The sequence below is a fragment of the Stenella coeruleoalba genome, assembly GCF_951394435.1.
Source record: "Stenella coeruleoalba genome assembly, chromosome: 3".
NCBI classification, from domain to species: Eukaryota; Metazoa; Chordata; class Mammalia; order Artiodactyla; family Delphinidae; genus Stenella; species Stenella coeruleoalba.
Window position 1 is genome coordinate 79,045,623 of NC_137148.1, and position 26,460 is coordinate 79,072,082.

General features: G+C 34.4%; 1 protein-coding gene across 1 annotated transcript in view; it reads left to right on the forward strand.

Moving 5' to 3' along the window:
* LOC307184113 (uncharacterized protein) overlaps positions 1-26,460 on the forward strand; it is an 838,058-nt gene that overhangs the window by 385,614 nt on the left and 425,984 nt on the right. Inside the window, exon 4 of the mRNA XM_079917377.1 lies at positions 2,015-2,049. The gene's annotated coding sequence lies outside the window, so the exon portion shown is untranslated. The remainder of the gene's footprint in view (positions 1-2,014; positions 2,050-26,460) is intronic.

Genomic DNA, 26,460 nt, shown 5'->3' on the forward strand with positions numbered 1-26,460 from the left:
GTCAAGTCAGCTCAGTTTATAACAGTGGAAGAAAGTCCCTCTTGACCATGAATTTTGTAGAGGAAAGACAAATTAAAGTTACTTGGCTCAAATTTTACTTTATAAAGCTCCTTTTCAATTTTAGGTTAACTAGAGTAAAAGGAAAAACCTACTTTGTATTTATTACATGAAACTAAGATTCTGCACAGCATTTGCCAAATTTCACGTAATTTGAGAGCAATGAAGAGATAATTGAGTAACTAAATTGGTAAAATAAGAGAAACTCAAATCCAAGTTGTTTCTACATTAGTTTCATTTACTGTATTCTCACTAAACTTTTAAATGATAATATACTTTGAATATTGATGAGAATCAAATTACAGAGATAAAGAGTTACTTAAAGACAAATATAGAGAAAGAAAAACAGAAACTTCTGGAAAGAAATCATCTGCTAGAAACCCTTAGGAAATAGCAAATTAGCAAGTGTCGGAATAGGAAGAATTATGCTGAGAATTCCAAATTATTCAACAATCAGGAAAGTTTTTATAAGAACCAGTTACACCAGAATTTTTTAAATGCTTAGTCTGTTCTTCCAATCTATAAATATTCTTTAGGAAAAATACTGCTTTCTTTAAATGTTTTTGTATTTTTATTTGAAAAAGTAATACATGAACATGGTAAAAAAGATTAAACTATGCAAATGTTAATGTTAGTCTCCTTCTTACACCAGTGGCTCCTTCAGTCCTCTTTCCCCAGAGCCAATGACCATTTCAAAGCTCATAAAATCATGTATAACATTTGCAAATTGAGAACAGTCTGTATATACCATGCTACCGACTGCTTTTTTTAAACTTAACTCTTTATCATTCTCTATCAGTGCATCTACATTCTCTTCATTCTTTGTAATGGTTGTGTAACATTTCATAACTCCATAGACTGTATGGAGTTATCACAGTATATTTATCCACAGAGGGTCCCTACAGACGGGACCTGCTTTTCGCTTTAATAAACAATATTATAGTGAACATTCTTGCACTTACCTTGCCAAACTTTTCTACGTATAAATTGCTAGAGTATAATCCTATGTAGAATTTCTGTTTTAAAGACTATGCTTAAATTTGGCAGCTATTAGTAATAGGTGACTGAAGAGGCTGCTCAATTTAAAATCCTACTGTTTTCATGAAAGAACCTCTTTCTCCATACACTCACCAACATGTAACCTGACTCCACAATATTAGACATTTGATAATACAATTTATTCTGTGGTTTGTCATTTGGCACTTGAATTAACTATTGTTTCTATCATGCAGAAGTCTTGTTAGATTTTCCTTTATGAATTTCGAGTATGGTATATTCTTTGAACACACTCATTATTACAAGAGGTTTTTTTTAAAATCATGAAGTACAGTGGATTTATGATATTGTATTAGTTTCATGTGTATAACATAGTGATTTGGGGTTTACAGATTATATTCTATTATAGGTTATTACAAGTTATTGGGTATAATTTCCTGTGCTATACAGTAAATCCTTGTTGCTGTCTATTTTACATAGAGTGGTTTGTATCTGTTAATTCCATACTCATTTGTCCTTCCCCCACTTTGGAAATCATAAGTTTGTTCTCTATGTCTGTGAGTCTGTTTCTGTTTTGTATATAGATTCATATGTATAATTTTTTAGATCTCATATATGTGATATCCTATAGTATTTGTTTTTCTCTGCCTGACTTATTTCACTAAATATAATATTCTGAGGCAGTAATTTATTGGCAGTATTTTATTCCTTTTCATGGCTGAGTAATATCCAATTTTGTGTATATATGTACATATATAATATATATATATAATATTATATATATTATGTGTGTGTATATAATATCCAATTATATATATATATATATCTCTCACATTTTCTTAAGCCAATCATCTGTTGATGGATATGCAGTTTGCTTCCTTGTCTTGGCTATTGTAAATAGTGCCGCTATGAACATTGGGGTACATATATCTTTTTAAATTAGTGTTTTTGTTTTTTCCAGATATATAACCAGGAGTGGAATTGCTGGATCATGTGGTAAGTCTATTTTTAGTTTTTAAGAAACCTCCATACTGTTTTCCATAGTGACTGCACCAGCTTACATTCCCATCAACAGTGTACAAGGGTTCCCTTTTCTTGATACCCTCTCTAGCATTTATTATTTATAGACTTTTTGATGATAGTCATTCTGACAGGTATGAAGTGAAACCTCAATGTGGTTTTGATTTGCATTTCTCTAATAATCAGTGTTGTTGAGCATCATTTCACGTGCCTGTTAGCCATCTGTATGTCTTCTTTAGAAAAATGTCTATTTAGGTCTTATGCCCTTCTTTTGATTGAGTCGTTTGTTATTTTTAATTGTGAGTTGTATGAGCTGTTTGTATATTTTGGATATTGACCCCTTGTTGGCAACATCATTTGCAAATATTTACTCCCATTCCATACTTCTTTTTTCATTTTGTCACTGGTTTCCTTTGCTGTGCAAATGCTTTTAAGTTTGATTAGGTCTCATTTGTTTATTTTTGCTTTTATATCTTTTGCCATGGGAGACTAAGAAAATATTGCTATGATTTATGTCAAAGAATGTTTTGCCTATGTTCCCTTCTAGGAGTTTTATGGTGTTATGTCTTACATTTAGGTCTTTAAACCATTTTGAGTTTATTTTTACATATGGTGTAAGGAAATGTTCTAATTTCATTGTTTTACATGTAACTGTCAAGCTTTCCCAACACCACTTGAAGACACTGTCTTTTCTTCATTGCATATTTTTGCCTCTTTTGTTGTAGATTAATTGACCATAGGTGTATGGATTTATTTCCGGGTTTCTATTCTGTTCCATTGATCTATATGTCTGTTTTTGTGTTAATACTATGCTGTTTTGATTGCTGTAGCTTTGTCATACAGTCTCAAATCTGGAAGGGTTATACCTCCAGCTTTGTTCTTTTTTTCTCAGGATTGCTTTGGTAATTCTAGGTCTTTTGTAGTTCCATATAAATTTTAGAATTATTTGTTCTATTTCTGTGAAAAATATCATGGTTATTTTAATAGGGATTGCACTAAATCTGTAGATTGCTTTGAGTACTATGGCCATTTTAACAATATTAATTCTTCTAATCCAAGAACATGGCATATCTTTCCATTTCTTTGAATCCTCTTCAGTTTCTTTGATCAATGTTTTATAGTGTTGGGTGTATAAGTCTTTCACCTCCTTGGTTAATTTTATTCCTAGGTATTTTTTTTTTTTTGGATATGATTTTAAATGAGATTTTTTTTTTTGCTTTCTCTTTCTGATATTTCATTATTAGTGTATAGAAACACAACAGATTCCTTATATTAATCTTGTATCATGCTACCTTACTGAATTCATTTATTAGTTTTAGTAATGTGTGAAGACTTTAGGATTCTCTATATAGAGTATCATGTCACCTGAAATATTGACAGTTTTACCACAAGAGTTTTTTTTTTAACCTAGTTTTCTTCCAGTACTTTTATAGTTTTATTTTTCACTTTAATCCATGGATTGAGCTGGATTTTTTTTTTCAATAAGGAGTGGTCTCAATCAGTATTTTCTGTTTTTCCCCCCAAAGAACTAATTAATCATCCCAATACCAATACCATATGTGTCTTGTTTTCACTGAATAATCTGTCATATTCTCACTGATTTGATAGCCATATTACAAATATATTTGCGTACCTGTATATGTCAAACACTGTAATAAGAAAATGGTGAACACAGATACTACCCTTTGCTTCATGAGGCCTAACTTTTAATGGGGGATTTGTTTTTATAGACAACAAATAACATATTGTACTATACAATTTATAACAATGACTAACATTCATTGAGCACTTATTATCTACCTGACACTGTTTCGGGGCTTGTTGCTCTGCTGCCCATGGCTAAATCCAGTCAGCATCCTGTTTTCACATAGCCAGTAAGCAAAGACTGAGTTTAAATTTTTGGAGCATTGTTTTAAAAAGCAAGGAAAGGAAAAAAAGAAGAAATATGAGCAATAGCTTTTATACGACTTGCAAAGCCTGAAGTATTAATTATCTCTGGCTTTTTACAGAAAATGTTTGCTGACCCATGTTTTAAACGTTTTACACTTTTTCATTCATCTTCACATTAGCCCTTGAAGTAGTTAATGTTATTAAATAATATTTATATCTGCTATTTTTGCAGGTAAGAAAACAAAAGCACAAAGAAGTGTCTCATAATTACCATAGAAGAGAAAAACAGGGCACTGAATTACTTACAGGGATGGAAAATTAGAATGATTTCTTACAAGGAAAATAAAAAGTCAGACATACAAAGAAAGAGAAGGAATGTCATGCAGATAGAGGAAACATGTTTAAAGAACTTGCAGCAGTTATAAGTTTGGTATATTTAAAGAACCTGAAGATGATTAGTGTGGGTGACATGTAACCAAGTGAGCCAAGGAGAAGTAGAAAGTTTGGAGACATAGTAAGGGCCAGATCATGTAAGAATTTGTAGACCATGGTAAGAAATTTAAATTTTATTAATTAATACATGGGAAGTCATTGAAATGTAAGAAAAGGAGATATGAGGTGATCTTATATATGTTAAGATAACTTTTATGGATGCATGAAGAATGGGGTAAAGGAAGACCAGTTTGATAGTGCTGCAGTAATCCTAGCAAAATATTATGATGGGCTAAACTAAATGGGTAGCAGTAACTGAGAACAAAGGAATATAGAAATGAAAGGATTTGTTATGGGATTATATTTGGGATGTGAAGGATAGGGAATAATGCTAGTTTCTGGCCTGAGTAATAAACTGGATGGATGTGATATACTTTGCCGATATGGGTATGACACAAAAGGAAGAGTTTTCTGAGGAAACAATTAAAATTCATTTTTTTTGACATGTAGATGTTGAGATTACCTGTGAATCTAAGTGAGAGAAGAGCAGAGTCCTAGGCCCTATTGCTAAGAAGCACAAGCAGGTAGTATTTGAATAGAGCCAGGAAAGGAGATAAGAAGAAGCAGATATAAGAATAGAAGTAAAACCAGAAATAAGTGGAATCCAAGAGAGGATCATGTTTCAAGGAGGGCAGAAAACATTTGTTGTTTTTGGGCTAGAAAAGGACATAGGGCCGGCACACCTTCTGAGTTCTAACCTAAAGGACAGGGCATAACTGATCAAGGCCAGCTACTTGTGTGTATTGTCCTATGGAGTCCTCTGTTAATATGAAGAGAGATATCAGGATGACCAAGTCCTGACAGGGAGTCTCACAGACCATCTGCAGTGGCTAGAGATAAGGTACTATTATTTATACTTAATACAACTTTCTAGATTGAGAAACAAGAACAAATAAATTTAAAAACAAAATAAACAAAAACCTAACCTTTATTAAAAATTTCCCCTTGTTATCATGTTTCTGTGAAGCAGTTTGGAACATGACTCCATATTGTATTCCTCTTCTTTTCTAGTATTAACTTCAATATACCTGACTTTTCTGAGTTAAAGAGCTTCTTGGGTATATATGCAACTGGGTGCCAGTGAGGCCAGGGGCTTGGTTAGGGTCTTGGTAGAGAAAACTGATATGAGGATTTCTCTGACATACACAAAAGAACCCCAAAGTAAGTTTCAGATTAATGTCAAATTCTGGGGTGAGGACTTCAGAGAACTCTGATTCCTGAGAGAAGATCGCCAGCTTCCTGTGATATGCTGGTTCTTCTTGGCTCCCAAGAGACCAAGATGAAACCAAATAGGCCAAATAGAGTTATCCCAGCCTCTAAAGCTGGGAGGTTACTGGCAACTCTTCTCTATGTGCCTCAGCAAGGAGTTAAAGACCTACCACTTTAACATTCTTAGCATTCAACTTTTCTCTCTCTCTCTCTCTTTCTTTCTCCCTCTCTCCCCCTTTCTTTCACACACACACACACACACACACACACAGACAGACACACACCCCAAATTTAAAAGTTTGCTGTAATAGCTGATGCTGCTGATGAGATGTCTGATGCCACTTTCATACTTATTCCTAGACAGCTAACCTCTTTTTTCTCCCTGAAATCTTACAGAATTTTCTCTTTGTATCTGTGGTTCTATTATTACATTAGATGAAGCTTATATTGATATTAGCCTTTCCATTTGAAAACATGTGTTTTAGCCTAGGCAAATGTGTCCTGTTAGATATCAAATGATCTTTACCTCTTTATTGTCACTATTTTCTTCTCTTAAACTTCATATTAGATAAAATTTGATATTTCCAGATGTATTTGCCAGGTGGCTTTACTTTTTAGTTCTTGTTTTCTATGTTTTTGTCTGTCTTCTGTGTCAGTAGCTATTGGCTGTGTAACAAACCACCCCAAACTCAGTGGCTTAAAACAACAATTATTTATTTCTGCTCCCAAGTCAATGGGTCATCTGGATGGTGCTTCTGGTCTCAGCTAGATTCATGCGTATTTCTGTGGTCATCTGTGGCTGCTTCTAAGATTAAGACAGAAATTGTACATGATAAGGCTTTAACAATTTTTCATGTCAGATGGCAAGGAAGCTATTAAAAACTAGGAGGATGTTAAAAGGACTTAGGAGTCAAGTAGAAGAGGTTTCCAATGGCCAAGATAAGACAATGTGAACATTAGTAAAAATAATAACTGCAATGCATAAAAACACATTTAATATGTTTAAATCCATGAGTACATAATGATACCAAAAAAACCTGTCTTGAATGTAGGAAATAACTCTTTGAAAACTAAAATAAAATAATAGCAGAGAATAAAATAAAAACAGAGAATCAAGCATTTATCATGTTTTTCCCATACAAACTACATACATCTCTAGGTAACAAAATAGTAGATAAAGTGACATTTCTCTTCAGGTAAGCATTCCACCAAATAAATCAAGAAAAAATGGTCATATTAGGACATCACCATTTTGCAACTCCTAATGGCTTAATAATCTGAGTGATGATCATCAGCTCTTGCTAACATTACAGCAGACAACCAGACGTTATAATAGTCTTGTCAAAAAATAAGCCTCTAAGTTAAAACCTATTTACACAAAATGTAGAGGAACACTTTAAACTACACCATGTGAACACAATCAACAAAGTCCAGACTAGGAGAAACTCTACATAACAAATGCTCCAGTTTCTTGAACAAATAAATTACAAGAGAAAAATGAAAACAAGAGCGAGGGTGAACTAAATTATGATATTTAGGGCTGCACATTTAATGATAAAATTATAAAGAAAAGAAACTTTTACCATAAAAGTTAGCATAGTGGTTAGTCTTAGGGGAGAGAGGGGATTTGTAAGGGGGCACATGGAAGGCTCATGTAACAAGTGACTACAAAAATCTATCCTGCATGGGGTAGAGGAGAAGGTTAATGGGTGTTCAGATTATGGTAATTAATTAAGCTGCATATGTGTTTATGTGTTTTATTTTTATGTATTTGTATTAAATTTAGTAATGAAGGAGTTTTTAGAAATGTATCCAATAAGCCTTCCACCTCTGACTTATAATGGAATAGCTTACAGCAGAAAGATGTCTTCTATCAAGAGCAAATAGAAAGGCAATTAAAAAAAAAAAAAAGAAAAAGCTGTTTAAAGGCATCACAGGGGCTAGAACAATCAGGATTTAAAGGCCTGACAGTCCCTGGAGAGAGGAAAATATCATTAACTTCAGCCCAGGTTTCTGGACACTTCTTTCGAGGTACTTGCTGGTTAAGCTAGAAACCAAATAATATATAGAAAGTAGAAAAACCATAACTATTGGAATTGCAGTAATGAACTTTATATGTTTTTAAGTGGATGAAATGTCAAAGCTTGTGGATGCCGCTAAAGCAGTGCAAAGAAGTTCCATAGCCTTAAATACTTATCGTAGAAATGAAGAAAGCCTACAGATGAATGCAGTTCAGAGCTAAGCCCTGATAATCTGTACAAATTAGACCTATCTGCCAGGGACCACTGCTTCCAAAGTGCTGATGATCTGGCAGATGTCCTAACAGTCTTGTTAGGAAAACTCTGTGGAGTCTTGATCTTTTCCAGGATACAAAGCAAAAGTATAATGATACATTTGAATTTAATAGGGAGAACTTTTCTTTTTTTTTTTTAATAAATTTATTTATTTATCTATTTTTGGCTGTGTTGGGTCTTCATTGCTGTGAGCGGGCTGTCTCTACCTGTGGTGAGCGGGGGCTGCTCTTTGTTGCAGTGCATGGGCTTCTCATTGTGGTGGCTTCTCTTGTTGTGGAGCACGGGCTCTAGGCACGCGGGCTTCAGTAGTTGTGGCTGGTGGGCTGTAGAGCGCAGGCTTATTTGCTCCGCAGCATGTGGGATTTTCCTGGACTAGGGATCAAACCCGTGTCCCCTGCACTGGCAGGCGGATTCTTAACCACTGCACCACCAGGGAAGTCCAATAGGGAGAACTTTTCTGATTACATAGGATACTAAAGAAAGAGCTGCTTTAGGAAACAAATGGACTAGAAACATTTCCTAATCCTTTCCTTTACTTTCCAAATACAAGATATATGTCAATTGGAATCTGAAACTTTTCATATTCACCCATCTTTATTCCAAAGTGCGTAATTCTTGTGAATCCAAGAACAATGAGATAACTTTCATTTTACATGCAGATTTTTAAAAAAATTACTACAAGTAATCAGTATTTTTAAAAATCCTTCTCTTGAGGAAGCTCATAAACCTTACTTTGTTCATGAGCACTTCTATTTCTTTGTAAGAGTATTCTCTACTGAAGCCAGGAGTAATGGTATAGACAATCATAAAGGATGACATTATTTCTGTTCTAAAATATGTATTTAATCTGAACTAGGCGGTCTGGAATAAACATTTTCTTTTCCTGAATGAGGTCTGTCATCAATTAAACCTAATAATCAGAGCATTAATTTCACAATGGTATTTGTTATTATGCCATTATCAAGTCTTCTTAATACCCTTTAGCAGAAATAATTCAACCTTTATTACTCTTTAATGAGCTCTGAATGTTAGCTCTATTTTGAATGAGGAATTGGCACTGGGGTACAAAAGACTATAAGAAGGATAAGCCACAGTAGATAACAAGGGGATTCTCAAAAGCCAACACCATAAAAAAAACCTTGATATTTACAAACTTGAAAGATGGAGATTGAAAGGGTTTTAATCTGAGATCTCAAGAAGTAGACAAATATTCCGCTGGTAGACAAAATCACACAGAAAGATCAGCTGCCTCCTTCTGGCACTCCCATTGACTTTTTGCGGGTACCCTGACTTCTAATTTCAACATTAACAGGAAGAGAATAAAATCTAATCTTACATAATTATAATAATGATAATTTAAATTGCCTGCCATCTGGATGTAAAATTTGGAATTATTGGGATGGTTTTAATTAGAACCAACAATACTGTTTAACATGGCTAATGGCAATTTCCTTATGATAGGTTGGCTTATAAAACAAAATCCAGCTACTAGATACATACAAGTATATTTAAATGAAGTTGAAAGAAAAGTGGAAAATAAATTTCTGTGCAAATATGTAATAGAAAAAAATAGGTGAGTCATATTAATATCAGATAAAATGCTATTCAAAGCCAAGAGTAAAAAATGAACACATAGACAATATCTTTAAAATGTAATCTTACATTTTAAAGATAATATATAGATTATTATATAGAGAGCTTCTATTACTGTTATTAATAATATTTTTAAATTAATTTCTGTTAATTAAAATTAACAGAAAACTAAATGAGTAAAATTACCAAAATCATTTCAGGAAAAAAAAAAGAATCATAAAGGATAACTTGCCATACAAGATCAGTAAAACCTATTATAAAGTTACCATAATAAAAATGTAAACACAATATTGGCAAATAGGTGAATGACATAAAACTAGAGTCCAGAAATAGATGTACTAGATATGGAAAACATAATGTATGATAGAAGTGCCATCTTAATTTAGAAGGAAATATATCTTTTCTTTAATAAACAATACTGGCATAATTAGCTATTCATCTAAAATAAACAAAAACTTATACACTATGTTTTATACCATATAAAAATAATTCCTAGATAGATTGAAATCTACATTTAAAAAATAATAAAAGTGTTAAAATAAATGTAACAGAATATTTGTAAAACTTTGGACTAGTTAGTTGTCCTTAGCAAGACACTAAATCCAAGAAGAAAGATTGATAGTTTTGACCACTGAAATATATGCAATTATAGCATAAACAAAGTCTAGAGAAAAATAATTGTTGTAAAATATATCACTTGTTTTCTAAGTACCTACAAAATATGAAAGTAATAGTAGTATGGTAGAAAAATAGATAAGAGAAAATGCAAATCACCAAAAACTTAAGAAAACATGCTCAACCTTATTAGCTGTAAATAAAATGCAAATAAAATAACAAAGAGACATCACTTTATAATCTTTTGTTGGGGGAAAAAAGTGTTTTGAATGTTAACATCCATATTTCTGAGCTTATGCAGAAATGTTGACAATGCATAAGTCTTCACAAATAATAATAAATGAATTAGGAATTATTCAAAATTGAAGACCAAAGAAACATGGTATCTAAATTTAGAACATGATTCTGAACTGAATCTTTTTGCTATAAAGAACATTATTGTGGCATCTGGCAAAACTTGAATCAGGATTAGATAGCACTGTGAATGATTGTTAGCTTCTTGAGGCTGGTGGCTGTATTTTGGTTATGTCGCAGAATGACCTTGTTTGTAGGAAATACAGCTAAAGTATATGGGGATATAGGGACATCATTTCAGCAACTTACTCTAGGTTCTTTGTTCTGTACTTCAACTTTTCTCTAAATCTCAAATTGTTTCACAAACATACAATACTCTTTAACACAGAAAACAAACTTAGAGATCTATTCTACAAAAATGTAAAAGCTGAATTGACAAGGCTATTACTTATTTCAAGGTGGAATTAGAAAAATAATTGATGTATCCATTAATAAAGTAAGAATTAATTAAATCATACATTCATAACATGTAATGCTTTGTAGCCACATGAATGAATTAAAAGTGTGTGTTTAATTTCCACACCTGACCGTGGACGGACTTAGGATTGATGCAAGGAAGAGGCTCTGCTGAGTATAGCTGTAGACCTGGTGGGAGCCTTGACTGAACTGAGGGTAATTATGCAGGCAAAGGGAAAAATGCTAACAACCTACACTCCTAGGCACAAAAACGATTCAAGAGAAAAGTCATGTTTTTCATTCCCACAAATCATTCAATCGAAAGCTCTTTTCGTTTTTTTTTTTTTTTTTGGTAGTAATAAACTAAACCCACTCAGTATAACGTAGTTTTCTTCCTTACATCAAAACTTTTTAGACAACAACAACATAATTGCATGTCTCCATTCTCCAGAGCCATTCATTCCAATAAAATCAGTAACCAATGTCCTAATAGTGTTGATTCTAGACGTTTACTTATTTTATTAAAGTTATGATCTTCATGAAACAAATGAGAATGATGAACTGAAGTTAACTCTGAGTAGGAAGCTGAGGTAGCAATACAGAAAAAATAACAAATGTATTACCCATAAAAGAGTTATGATTCCTCTTTTTATAATGAGCTGCTATTCTCTAAGGAAATTTCAAGTTAAATATTTATCGATTTCAAGACTTACATTCTTCATTTGGGTGTCATTGAAATTCAGACAATAAGGAAAAGGGAAACTTTGTTTTACAAGCAGTGTGATGACCTGCTTGTTGGGGGTATTATGTTTATTGGGGCCACACAAACAACAGGACATTTTATATTCATACAATATCAAAAAGGGGTGGGTAAAGGACAGAATCAGCATTCTAGGATCAGAAAATAATTTATAGAACCTTAATCTAAGCAATTTAAATTTAAAAGTCAATTTACTAAGTATTTAAGTTAATCAGAACATTCTATCACCTCCTCTTTACCTTTCTCTACCAAACATCGTTTGGAACTTTCGCCCACTTGAGTACATTTGGGAATTTGAATTAGAGCATGAGAAACTCTGGGCTCAACAGGACTTGCCAAAGCCCTAAGAGCCACTTGAGCTTTATTTACATTTACTCTAGAAGGATCATCAGCCTCACAGCTCAAGTTTTTCCTATAGTATACATTCATGACATGGCTTTGAAAAATAGTGTTGCCATTTATTTCAATCTAGCAAATCTCTTCTGTGGGGTAATTCTCTTCCACTGTGGGAAGGGACAAGACAGCAAAATTATCAGAGTAGGCATTGGATTTCTCCACCCTAATTTGGTATAATTCATCCTGAGCAGGATGTGTTGAGGATTTACCATTAACCATGCTATGTTAAGCAAAAGAAAATATATGACAAAGTTCTGACTCTCAAAGTACATACAAGGAAGTCTTTCTGGATCACTCTTTAACCCTGAGCTTTCTTTCTAGGTATGTGAACAAACATGGTTTTGTGCTATGTTCTGAGAAGAGACGAAATATTTAGGGTTTTCTACTCAAACCACTTAATCTAGGCAAAGTTTTAATTTTTATTGTTTTTCTTTTCAAATTACATTGTAAATTCCTCAAAAATAAGAGTTATCCAGTGTCATATAATGCTTTTATATTCCACTGGCGTATCCCATCCAAAACACATACAAACACACACACACACACACACACACTCCTCAATAGTTCCTACTCTGATGAAAATGCTTACTACAAATGTAAAATGATTTTTCATTAACTTGGCCTTGAAGTTTTCAAACTTTTTAATTCCTAATTTCCTTTATTTGGGAAGTCAGACTCAGATATCAATTTTGGGGGGTTATTAATCTTCCCTCTAGTAAATATCGGTTTAAGAAATATAAAAATTCTTAATTAGTAATTATTGAAAGAGATAAAACCTCCTTGAAGAAAGGTTCTAACACTCAACATCAATAATCCTTAGCTTTATAAAGGGGAGGAATCTTATTTGCTCTCCCTATTCTCCATACTACCTGCCCCCAGTATTTTAAGTGGTCAGTAAATATTTGCATATGCTTAGAATAGGGTGAGGACGGTGTTGGTACATTCATGCCACCTTTTTCATAGAAGCATTTGACACAATTAAACATAAAAATAATTATTGTATACATTATGTAATAGTTTTCTAGAACTGCCATTACAAAATACCACAGACTGGATGGTTTAAGCAACAGAAATTGGTTTGTTTTTGTTTTTGTTTTCTCACAGTCTGGAGGCTAGAATTTCAAGATCAAGGTGAGGACAGAGTTGGTTTCTTCTGAGGCCTTTCTCCTTAGTTTTCAGATGGACACCCTCGGGCTGCCTCTTCATAGTCCTTCTGTGCATATACATTCCTGGTGTCTCTTTGTGTGTCCTGGTCTCCCCTTCTTTTTATTTTTATTTATTTATTTATTTATTTATGGCTGTGTTGGGTCTTTGTTTCTGTGCGAGGGCTTTCTCTAGTTGCGGCAAGCGTGGGCCACTCTTCATCGCGGTGCGTGGGCCTCTCACTATCGCGGCCTCTCTTGTTGCGGAGCACGGGCTCCAGACGCGCAGGCTCAGTAGTTGTGGCTCACAGGCCCAGTTGCCCCGTGGCATGTGGCATCCTCCCAGACCGGGGCTCGAACCCATGTCCCCTGCGTTGGCAGGCAGACTCTCAACCACTGCGCCACCAGGGAAGCCCTGGTCTCCTCTTCTTATAGGGACACCAGTTATCGGATTAGCCCACCCTAACATCCTCATTTTAACTTAATTACCTCTTTAAAAGTCCTATCTCCAAATAGAGTCACTTTAGAAAGTGGCTCTATTTAGTACCCTAGAGGGTACTGGGGGGTTACATGCTTCAACGTATGAATTTTGGGGGACATAATTTAGTCCATAACACCTTACTAACAGTTATTCAATGTGTATAAAAATGAGACAGTCCCTGGTTTCAATTAGCAGAGCATGTACTCTAGCAAGGAAATAAATAAACAAATGATAATATTAGTGAAAATATAAGTACAATAAAATGAAACATGCAAAATGTTAAGGTTCATTTAGAAGGATCAAGAAAAATTTTCTGCTGCAGGAGGCATTTAAGGATGAGCCTTGAGGAATCCTCAGGATGGGAAATGAAGCCTGGACATGAATTAAATGCCTTATGAGGCTTTGCTCTTCAACACACTCTTTAGGTTGATAGTTTTTTGTTCTCATTTTTAAAAGAGGAACATTGATATTAAGACCATATGTTATAACATCAAATAACTTTCAAATGAAATGTCCGGATCTATCTTATTCTACCTTCCCTGAGGTAAGGGATTGAGAAAGGAAGGTTTTAAGAGAAAAAATAGTATAAAGAAAGCCCAAATCAAGTTTATCAAAGAATTGCAAAAGCTGTTTAACTAGAAAATAAAATCTCTATATATAACCCATCCAATAATATATTAAAAGAACAAATCGCGTGATCACTGTAAATAGATATAGACAAAATTATCTGATAATTCAACATTTTTTTATTGAGCAAAACATTCTTGGTAAAATATAAAATTTCTTAATCTAATAAAACAATATGAAAAATCTATAGCAAGCATTATTCTGAACAATGAAATGTTGGAAGCAGCCTTTTTAAAATCTAAAAAAAAGACAGGTTTCTATTAAGCATTTTACTGTGTGTACTGGTCAAAACAGTTAGAAAAGAAGAAGAAATAAAAGGCATAAACATTGGGGAAAAAAAATAACCACTGATGTGGTTATTATTTGAAAACATCAAAATAACATGTTATTAAGAAGATAACAGAGATATGGAATGGGGAAGGAACAGAGGCAGATGCAACTGTTTTGTTGGTTTGGGATTTTGTTTTGTGATCTTTCAACATATCTTACATATACACTGAATACAATTTAATATATTAACTATAACAAAATAGTAATCTTAAAAATATATAAAATGTGAGCTTTCATTCTAACAACAGCTAGTGTTTTAAAAAATTTCTCCAAATTGATCTCCTTGCAATGTCCATCCATGCGATCAAAATTTGGGCTTACATATGCAAACCAGTTTTGTTAAATGCACAATGTCTTTTCCAACACTTAGTTCTCTTTAAAAAAAAAAAATCACACAATTGCTCAGTAAGAAAGCTACTGAAGTAACTCCTATGTATAAACAGTATTTCACGCATAATGAAATGCCTGTACTTCTGTACTGTTTTTCTTTATTAATCACAATGGATCTCTCAACCTATTTTTTTTCTCTTATCTTGATCTAGGAAGAACTTTTAAACTTGCTATCTGTTCTCAGGCCATGTATATGGGGCTCTTAGAAAGAAAGCACCATAGCAGAATGTTTTCTCTGGATTTTCTACCTGAATATGTTTTGTGTGCCTGAATGGTACAGTGACTACTGGAAACTAAGCCTTCCTCTAGTATTTAGGAGCACACACAGGCACCAGGTCTGGGGAGGAAGGAAAGGGACACATCCTGATACTTTTCTTAAGTCATGTATCATTTGGAGATGCTGCTTTCTATAACTTGTACTTATTAATAAGGACTTTTTCTTTACTAGGCACTGATCTGGTATACATTATTGAAAACTGTATCATGACTAGTAGTACAGGCAAACAAACCAGCAATTACACATTAAAGTAGGAAAGGTGCTCGATAGAAATGCTAAGGGAGCACAGAGAAGGGGCACCTCTCTTAACTTGAGAGAGTTAAAGGAAAAGAACTTAGACAGTTAATGAGATGTTTGCTGTGGGGATTTTGTATATGCTTGTGGTCAGCACAATAATGTACCCCAAATCTGTCCACTCCCTAATCCCTGGACCCTGTGAATAACCTGTTACACGGCAAAGGGAAATTAGGGTTTCAGATGGAATTAGCATCGCTAATCAATTGATCTTAATAACAAGAAAGAGTTATCCTGAGTGATCCAAATGAGTCCAATGTAATCACAAAAGTCCTTTAAAGTGAAAGAGGGAGGCAAAGAGTTAGTATCAGAATGATGCAACCTGAAGAAGGACTCAACTGACTATTGATGGCTTCAAAGATGGAAGGGGGCTATGAGCCAAGAATTGTGGGCAGACTCTAGAAAATAGAACAGGCAAGAAAATGGATTCTCTTCTAGAGTCCAGCCTTTATTTTAGCCCAGCAATACCCATTTTGGACTTCTGAATTGCTAGAAGTATAAGATAATCCAAATTCATTGTTTTAAGTCACTAACATTGTGGTAATGTTACAGCAGTCACAGAAAACCAATAAAATGCTCTTTATCAAGTTAAGGAAGTTTGGTTGATTCCTAGCTTTCTGAGTGTTTTTAATCATGAAAAGATGTTGAATTATTTAAAATGGTAGATATCAATATTACTTTATAGATATATATCTAGATAGGTAGATATCTAGATATAGATAGATAAGATGTGCGTATGGATTGATAGATACATAGATAGATAGATAGATAGATAGATAGATAGATAGATCGATCCTACTGGTTCTGTTTTTCCAGAGAACCCTAACTCATAAATTTACTAAATATAAATATCTGGACATTTCTATAGCTTCTTATTGATTACTGTTTTTGTTATCCCATTTTTATTTTGGTAAATATTTCCAACATAGGAATTTAAAAGTTTGCGTCTGATACTTGCAGATTTTGAATTTTTAAGCAATCTAAATATGTTGTTTATTTTTAGTGACTTAGTGACTTTTAGTGTTTTAGTGACTCTCTTCCATGGTGATTTGGTTCCTTGTATGTCTATTGATTTTGAATTGTGAGCTCATATTTGATTAATTCTATAATATGAATAATGTGCTGGCAAAAACTGAGAGTGTTTTCTTCTTGACAGGATTTGCATTTGCTTCTGCCTGGAGCCAGGCATTGTTACCAAACTTGGGCAACTTTTGTTCCCTTGTTCTCAGGTTGCCTTAAAGTCTCATATTCAGCTACTCCTACTTTGTGTTTTGGGGTCAAAACCTAATTTGGGGCCCACTGAGCTGATATTGGCAACTGACCTCAGATAGTCTTTGTTTTGTTTGTTTGTTTGTTCGCTGCATGAGATTATTATACTCCCTGTGAGTATTCACTCATTCATGTACATACATACACACTTTATGCACTATCTAATCATTTTGCAGCAGGAAAATCCCCTTGCAATGTCTGTTCTAACATATTGTCCACAGCATATTGCTAGTCCTGAGGATTTTCTTAACAAATTATGCAGATAGTTAAAGGATAATTGGGTAGTTACGGAAATAAAATATAATTTCATGATCATGGAAAACCTATAGAATTTGCTTAAAAGGGACCTTTTAATACATTAAGTTTTGTTTAATGCTTTGAACTTTGTTTCTAGTAGAGTGTAAGAGAATTCTGGACTTGGATATAAAATAGAGGAGTGGCTGAACAAAATGTATCTCTAGAATTCTATATTCAACTTTAGGTGATTTACCATCTCAAACAACAATGTTGAGGGTTGTATTTATCACTTGGAGCCTTATAGAGCCAAAAAGTCTGCTTGAAACATTTTTATACTTGGAGGAATTTTATTTTTGGTGGCAGGGGAAAAAAACAGGGATTAGGAGGACCATCAGTCAGGAGATAAAACAATTTTTCTTATGTATGAATCACAGACTCATGGAAACTAAAATTTTTAAAAGACCCAACAAGTTATCTAATCCATCTTTTTGTCAAAAAAGAATTAACCTCCTGAAGAATTTAAAGGAAACAGTCTTGTTCCATTCATTTTTAAAAGTTTCCTTCAGGTCTTTCTCCTTTTAAACTATCCTGGTTATATTAAAATTTGTTTGGCATAACAGTCCTTTCAAAATGCCAGGAGTTAGAATGGTAATGTTCTGTGAAGATGTTTGGAATGACTTATAAATCAAGAACAATTCTATTACATGAAATTCAGAAACTTTGTATCAGCTGCTATTATGAAGCATCATAAGTCCCCAAATAAAAGAATACATAGCAAATGTCCTAAATAGGCATTATTTTAGGTAATAAATAAATCACTCAAATTCTGCCTAAGCATAAATAAGACATATTTGAAATTTATAATATACATTATATCTTAACTTCAGAATAACCAGTGAGTATAAATGTTATCTTTCCAGGTCATGGCAAAATAGTTGTTCAGTAACTCATTTCCTTTTATGATTTAACTGGACTCCCTGATCCTGTCCAAACCACTATTTCTATTTAGCAATTATGTGTCCATCTAAAACATAGATCGGATCTTGTCACATGACAGCTCAACAGCTCTGATGGCTCCAATCCCCTACTGAATGAAATTTGAACAATTCAGCCTAGAATTCATCTTCTACCTAACTTTCTAGTTTCATTTCCCATATATCAGTGTCCCTTCTCCCTTCTAAGTTTCCTGTGTTTCGCTTATCTCAGTCCACCTGCTAATTCCTAAACATATCCTCCATTAACTGGACTCGGGCTTTGCTTGAATGTTTGCCAGTTACCTCCTCACCATCCCCACCAACTCTATGATCACCTGCTGGAGTTTTAAATTTTCCCTCAATCTCATTTGTTTCTTCTTTGAAAATCATCCCAAGAGTTCTCTACTTAAGATCAATCTCTCCTCACTAATATTAATTTCTTTCTCTTTTATAGCATTTAGCATAGCATCATATTTGAATTGTAGACGTAAAAGTTTTAATTTATATTCTCTTGGCTTGTAAGGGTCACATAATAGTCATCTTTTGTGTCTTCTCTATGACTTGCATTGGGTAAATTCATTGAGCATTAACTTATAGCTACACTGAGTTAACTAATTGTTTATATGACATAGGGATTTGTACACAAAAAATGTACTGTAGTGTATGAGTTACACATACGGTATCTAGACTTAGAAAAGTAAGACTTGTTTAGCCACAAAATAACTAGCCTTAGACAATTTATTTAACCTATCTTGGCATCAGTCTTCTCATTAATAAAATGAGTTAACAGTTATATCTAACTCAATTAAATATTTGTGAGGATTACATGGTATAATGCTATGTAAAACATTTAACATAGTGCCTGACATAGTAGACACCCAGTAACTATTAGCTATTATGATGATGATGATCATTTTTATAATTTTGCATGATTGCTATTTAAAATTCCCCCCCCCCACACACACACACACATGCACATACACTTAATGAGATTTTTCTAGGCTTTTCCAATTATCTTTATTGAGTGACTTTACTATCCCTCTAGTGGAGTTATCCCTGCCAAGGACAATTCACCAAACCTTAACTATAAACTGAATAAACACAAGCCTCACACATACAGGTACTACTATTCTTTGAATATTTGTAAATGTAATTGAAAGGAGACCTTGTGCTTAGAATAGGCTCTCCACTTAGCTCTCCTGGCCTACTCATGAATCAGTCCTTTCCCTCCTAGGATCAAATTTCACATTTTTCAAATTTGATCACCTAGGATCAAATTAGAATTTTTCAAAAGAAAGATTTCTAGGTAACTAAGGGTACCACAAGCACAGTGGCAGAAGGAGAAAAAAAAAAGAAACTTTCATTTGAAACTGAAAGTTTTACAATACACAGAATTTCAAATACATTAACCAACTAATCAGCTATTAAGCCCTATTGGATTTGCCTCACAGGGCCTCTTAACTTTGAAAACCCTAGCCTTAGAGCTCCATCATTTCAATCCAGAACCATTTGGGATATAATGGACATGTTTCCACCTTGATAGCAGTCCACAAGCTATAAGGAATATGAAAGAGGCTCCCACCAACCAAAATTAGAAAATGGAGAAGGTTGTGCACTATCATCTGTAACAAAGAAAATGATGCAGCATACATGGTATAGGAAAAATATGTCATCCAGCTTCAAAGATGTAAATTAGTTCTTTTGAAGAAGCACAGATATTTGAGGCTATAAATTACAGTGTCAAATTAGATAGAAATCTTCAATATAGATAAGTCTCAGAATCATGCAGGGTTCTTTTGGACTCAATACTGAGAGAGATTGTATCATTTGTATTACAGAATAGGGAGATGTGATGTGATAATATTTTCCATATGAATAATGGGCCTGCACCTGGAATAAAGCATTCAATTTTGTGCTTGTAGGTGCTCAAAAGATCTAGATAAAATGAAAGGAGTTCCAGAGGAGAGGGAGAAAAAAAAATAGTGGAATAAAAAATTTGATAGATGAACTGAAGACAAAAGTGCTACATTTGAGATTCCTAAGCAAAAACCTTGAGGAAGAATTTGTTTGGGGCAATTCTGCTGATACCAGAAAGCTCTACACTTTGGATTGAGTGAAGAATAAGGACTTTAGGATAAGCCGATCTGTAGTATTTTGGATGTATACTAAATTAATAAGATGAAATTGTGATTAAGCACATTATCAATGAAAACTTGCCAAGTTCAACTTAATGACCATCAGCTGAAAGCATAGTCCAGAGAAATGCAGCATCACCTTCCCCACAAATATAGAATCTGAGGTCCCCACCCAGAGCTCCTGAACCTGGATCTGCATTTTAACAAGATCTCCAGGTAAACTTAAGGATGCACATTAACACTTGAAAAACACTGGTAACATACCAAAGAACAAGTTTTAGTCAGGGCAGGCTTTAAATTTTGACTTTACCACTTATTATCTATGTGACCGTGAACAAGTCACTTAATCTCTGCATACTTGAGATTCTTCAGCTGTAAAAGGGTTATAACAATGTCAACTTCTCAACATTATGTTGAAGATTATTGATATAATACATATAAAATGTTTTTCAGAGTAGTGAGGAACCTATCAATGGTAGCATATATATATGATATAGTGCTTTACTGTCTCTGAAGGAGAAAAAATGAAAAGTGGGAGAAAAGAAAAAGGAAGGAGAAAGAAAAGGGAAGAGTGAAGAAACAGTAAGGGCTTACGTTCTGAAGAGTGCTGAGACCACTTTTACATCTTTCACTCATGAATTTCAGTCTCCACACCCTTGGGTGAATTTTTGCTTTATCATCAACTCTCTCTTGCTCTCTCTGAAATAGATATTCTTTTGCTCTTATTCTGTGATTCAAACATTCTCCCAATGTGTCACACCTATGGCACCTTCCGAAAAGGAGTGAAAGGAGACCTGTTTAAGCCTTTGGAGAGGGGAATTGGGGAAATCATTGATCCATTCTCCCTCTCCACATTCATATCATCCGTAGCTCTGAATATGTTGAATATGTACACAATATTGGTGTAACTACCTCATTGTGTAAACTCCAGAGAAGATACACAATAGCAGTCAGAAGACATTTACTCCCTGGAAATTCTACAAGATGCAATTTGCTGTTTCATTTGACTTCTTGTCACGAGACCAAGAACAAGGCTGAATGGTTGATGATGAGGATGTTAAAGAAAAAGTTACTCTGACACTTGTTAAAGTGGAAAAAAAATCCTTTATTCAGACCTATTGTGATCAGTGTCAAGACTATGCAGTAGGGGAGAAAGATCAGCTTAACTCCAAACACAGCAAAGAGAGCTGGAGATTTATAGCCAATGAGCAGAAGGAGAGGGGTCAAGGGATGGAAGATTACTAAGAGAAGGCATCAAGGTTAGGGGAATTCTTGCTAAACAGACTTAATAGAATTATTCCTAAATGCAGGCCAGTGTGATCAGGTATCAGGAGTGGGGATGAGAAATTTGACTGCCTATCAAGAGTGGGGGATTCTCTCTAAACTGACTTAGCAAGATTCTTACTAAAACTGGGCTATGCGTGTGAAGGATTGCAGAATATACTGCACCAAAGTATGCCACTTTGGCATATTGATTATTTAGAGCTGAAATCAATGGAAAAGAAGCAGATATGAGAAAAACTCTCTTTTCTCCCCCATTTACCTAAAAGCAGAACATAAATTTGTAAAAGTGCCCCCCCCCCACCAGGAAGGACAGAAGTTCATCACTGGAGACAATTCTAGACCTTTATCAGCTGTGAGATGGTACACAAGGAGCCTACCTAACAAACCTTACTAATTAGCCCTTATCTTCTATTAGTTCCTTCATATATTTACCTTCCCACAATTTGCCACCCTAAAAGCTCAGTCCTTTTCCTTTGTCTTGCCACTTTTTACAAAATTATTGTTTCTTTCTAAGATGTCATATAAGCTCAAGTTCTAACCATCCCTTTGAGTTACTTATCACTGAGTACTCCCATATACATGCACAATGAACATGTTAATAAACTTCTATTGAATTTTGGACCCAAGGACAAGTTCTAGCCAAAAAGAGGACTCAAAGGAGCCTGACTAAAGTTTAGTCAAGGAGAGAAACTTTGTTAGGGGACAGGGTCCAAAGTACACACACACACACACACACACACACACACACACACACACACACACACACACTGGAATCCAACTCCTTAAAATGCCATCAGGCAAATTCTGTTCTCTGGGGACATCTATGCCACAAGCGTAAGCAAATAAGAAGACCTTTCAGTCTTTCCTTTTGTTGAGGAAGCTAAAAGAGTCAGGCAAACAACATACAGAATAATTTCAAGATCAAAGAAATGACGTGCTACTGCTGGCATTAAACAAAATAACACAAAACAAAATAAACGAGTAAATAACACACCATCATAGCTTAGGGAAGGTGATGGAGGGGGTCCTGTTGAGAGAAGTTATACTGGTGTATGTGTGTATTTGTGTTGTGTGTGTGTGTGACAAAAAGAGAGTGAGATTGAAGAGTTCTTTAAAAATTTAAAATAAGCAGAACGTATTTTTGCTGGTCAGTCCTTTCAGGGTTAACAAGTTTGAAAAAATCAAGACAACAGAATAACTCCCTGATTCACTGTCACATTGAAATACATTTCACCTAACATCAAATAAATGAGTTGAGTAAGATATTAAGCTTAATGCTGTCACTGCCTTCATGGGTACTTGAACCTCCAACTCTACAGTCTCTAGGGCAATGGCTGTTATCACAAGGTAGAGGACTATAAATTTCTTATCAAAAAACTATAAATCTTATTATCACTTATGAAACATCCTTTTACAGATAAAAAAATCCCTTTGCTAGTAAAATGTATTCCAAAGTATTGTTTTCACTCCAAAAAGTTGTTTTCTAAAAGACTCCCATTTGACTTGTATTTGAAAATGAATTGCCTTAAAATGATCCACACTGTTATCATAAATGCCTCTGGAATGCTAGAAAGAACTGCTGGAACAGAATTCTCTGAGAGTAGGCAGCCTCTCAAAATTATTTCTTAACGAACAGAAGTGTACTGTGGAGGCAGCAGTAATTTACATTAAAATAAAATTAAGAAACATAAATTTCATTGGCACAGGACCTCACACTCCACAGATATGTCTTGGGCTTATACTTCCTTTCAAAGGAAGTTGATAAATGCAGCTTCCATACGTCACATAGAATAAACCTTAAAAGAAATGAGAAGTGCCTAACAACTGTTGCATAATGAAAACGGCATTTCAGATATAATAGTGAGAAAGGATAAGTAATGACAAAAAAGGTAAATATGTAATAGTATTATTACATATAAGAATACTATGTATTATTCTTTGAATAATAGCAGCGCAGTATTTGGTTCTCTATTGACAGTCATATAACACAAACTTGGTGTTCATTTTAATATTTACTATTTGTAATGTAAATATGTGTCATAAGTGAGCTAATTTAAATTTTTAAATCACAGATTAGCACTCAAACTGTTGGGTATAAATAATCTTTGCCCCACTGGCAAGATGTTTCAGCAATCATTTTCTTTTCAAAAATTCAGTAAACCTGGCTACAGTATGTCTGAACATTTTTCTGTTTCTAGTGAGAGAAGGAAAAAAAATATTTTTTTCTGAGGATTTGAAGTGAGCTGCTCACTTGAGTTCTGAGAAGAAATTAAAGACAAAACATACGCATATGAAAAGACATATTTCAGCCCCTAGCAGTCTGCAAAGCCTAAACTTTACATGGAAAAAAGACTGAAAACATACACAGGGGGAAAAAGGCCCTCAGAATGCATCTTTCATATCCACTTAATTCCATTACCAGTAGAGGCATTTTCACAGGGACAATCTCTAGGAAAAGCACAGTTGCTTTATCTACTGTTAATGCTTATCAACTAATCTCTTTATCTGCCCCTTTCCCACTGGGCACAGTAGTGATACAGCTAAGCCTGTATGCATGCATGGGACCTGGGAGGAGCCAGCTGAGGCATCTGCCACAGGATGCAGGAAGAAAGAAGTGGGTGCAGGGCACAAGAAGACAGGGTGTGAAAGAGGATCACTGAAGACAAGATGTTCATGTTTCACAGCTGAGACTAGTACCTGCCCTGTGAGAAAAAAAGAATTAAAACACCTTCTCTAAGTGGAGTGTCTATTTTGACTTTTGTCTATAGGACCGTTATCTTTGTCTGATGATGATTTCCCAAAGAGACCATAAAAATACCTTATTCATTGAGCGAAGCCAATTTTATTATTTACTGCAGTAAGAGAGACCACTATCCTGACAGAGTCTTAGGAGCATCTTGGAAGACAAGGGCCATACGTAGGTTTGGAGGAGCTAGTTTAAAGACCTCTGAATGCTGAGGGCCTAACAGGAGTTGGCTTAACGTTGTGAAATAATAGCTTAAGATTAGTGAACACAGAGATGTTAGGGTTTGAAAGGAAACTTGAAGAGTAAAAAGCAGTTTGATGACCCCAGTTAAACAAACTATTTAAGAATAGTCTATTGTTCAGATAGATGGATTTTTCAGGAAGTATGTGAAACAATAATATTTGCAACTTTGTCTTTCTGAGTAATAATTTCCTGGAATAATAAAGTCATGTTAATATAGACAGTAAGTTGATGGCTGCAGATGGTTTCAGTTCTCACTGTCTTACGGGATGTAAAAGGCTAATAGTCTTGTTATTAAGGATGGGACTGCAGGATCTTTGATTTGTTGTGCATCTATATTGTTCTTATCTTTACAACCTTCCCAAAGTGATGCCTAGGGCTTGCCACTGTTCCTAGCGTTTGATAAAGAGTAGAATGTATACTGTTTCTTTGATGCTGGTCATGATTTCTGGGAGATAGAGAATTCAGGATAGCTAGACAGAATTATCCTTCAATGATGTCTCTTCTTTTAACACACTGCAGCTCCCAACTCACTATTGTGTAAGATTGGAATTACAGAGCATATTTAAAGCCTTATGTTGACTGGTTGAGGTGATACTATCACAAATACTACAGGTCTAATCTGACTGAACAAAGAGTTTGATACATAAGAACCACCAATGGTTTTAAACAAAGAAGAAAGATTCTTTGACTAAGTGATAATCTGCGTGATCAGGAGGCTTTCTAAAGTGGGAAATCAAGAAAAAAAATGTAAACATATTGTAACATTTTTTACAATATCATGAATCTTTTCAATAATAAACATTTATTTGGCATAAGAAAAGAAACCCAGGGCTTCCCTGGTGGCGCAGTGGTTGAGAGTCTGCCTGCCGATGCAGGGGACACGGGTTCGTGCCCCGGTCCGGGAAGATCCCACGTGCCGTGGAGCGGCTGCGCCCGTGAGCCATGGCTGCTGAGCCTGCGCGTCCGGACCCTGTGCTCCGCAGCGGCAGAGGCCGCAACAGTGAGAGACCTGCGTACGACAAAAAAAAAAAAAAAAGAAAGAAAGAAAGAAAGAAAGAAAACAAACACAAATACTGCTATGTAGAAATCTTTGAGAATCAATAAATCTCACAATACATGCAGATGTATCTAAACTGATAACTACGGAAGAAATAATTGTGTTGTAAAAATCACGCAAAATATCTGTGAGTCTGAACCCTGGATGTAGAAACGTGAGCAAGGCTTTCAGTTGTTCTAACCTGTTTACTTTCCTTGAATAAGACAAATTATAAGGACAATATATTTCACAAATTACTTATGAGGATTAAATGAAATACATTGAAGATATTTGGAAGTTGTTTAAACATATAAATAGTTACTATTAAGATTAGTTCTGTATAATTAGCTATTCAACTTCTAGAATAAAGTCTAAGGTGATCATAATTATATCTGCTTGGGTTTAGTTTCTTACTTGTATTTTTAAAATAATTAATAATTAATTTAAAATAAAATAATGCAGATTCACCAAAAGAACAATGATAAATAGAAATTAGTTCAGTGATTAATAAAATAGTAATTAATATCAAGCTTTTAATTCACATTCACTAAATCAAGTATATGTACCATCTCCTTTATTTAATAAACAGACTAGAGAAAACTAGTGCAGCATTCTATTTTTGTAGTTCTTATACCTCTCTAATATATTTTTTGTAAATGATGTATGCCTCTTACTAAAGGTTTCCTTACATAAAATCCAGCACAATAGAAAATGTAATTATTTTTCAAGGAGGACTTGAGATTTAAGCTATCTCCAGTACATCAAGGGAATGAAATGGAATGTATGAGGTACGGATGAATGAAAGCGAGTTGAAGCAAGGATCTTTTCTACAGTCAAGAAACAAGGTCACTCAGGTTTCTGTGAATATTTTGTCAGCCTGCAGCCCACTAATTCATCCCTTTAAATAAGATGCTGGAATACTC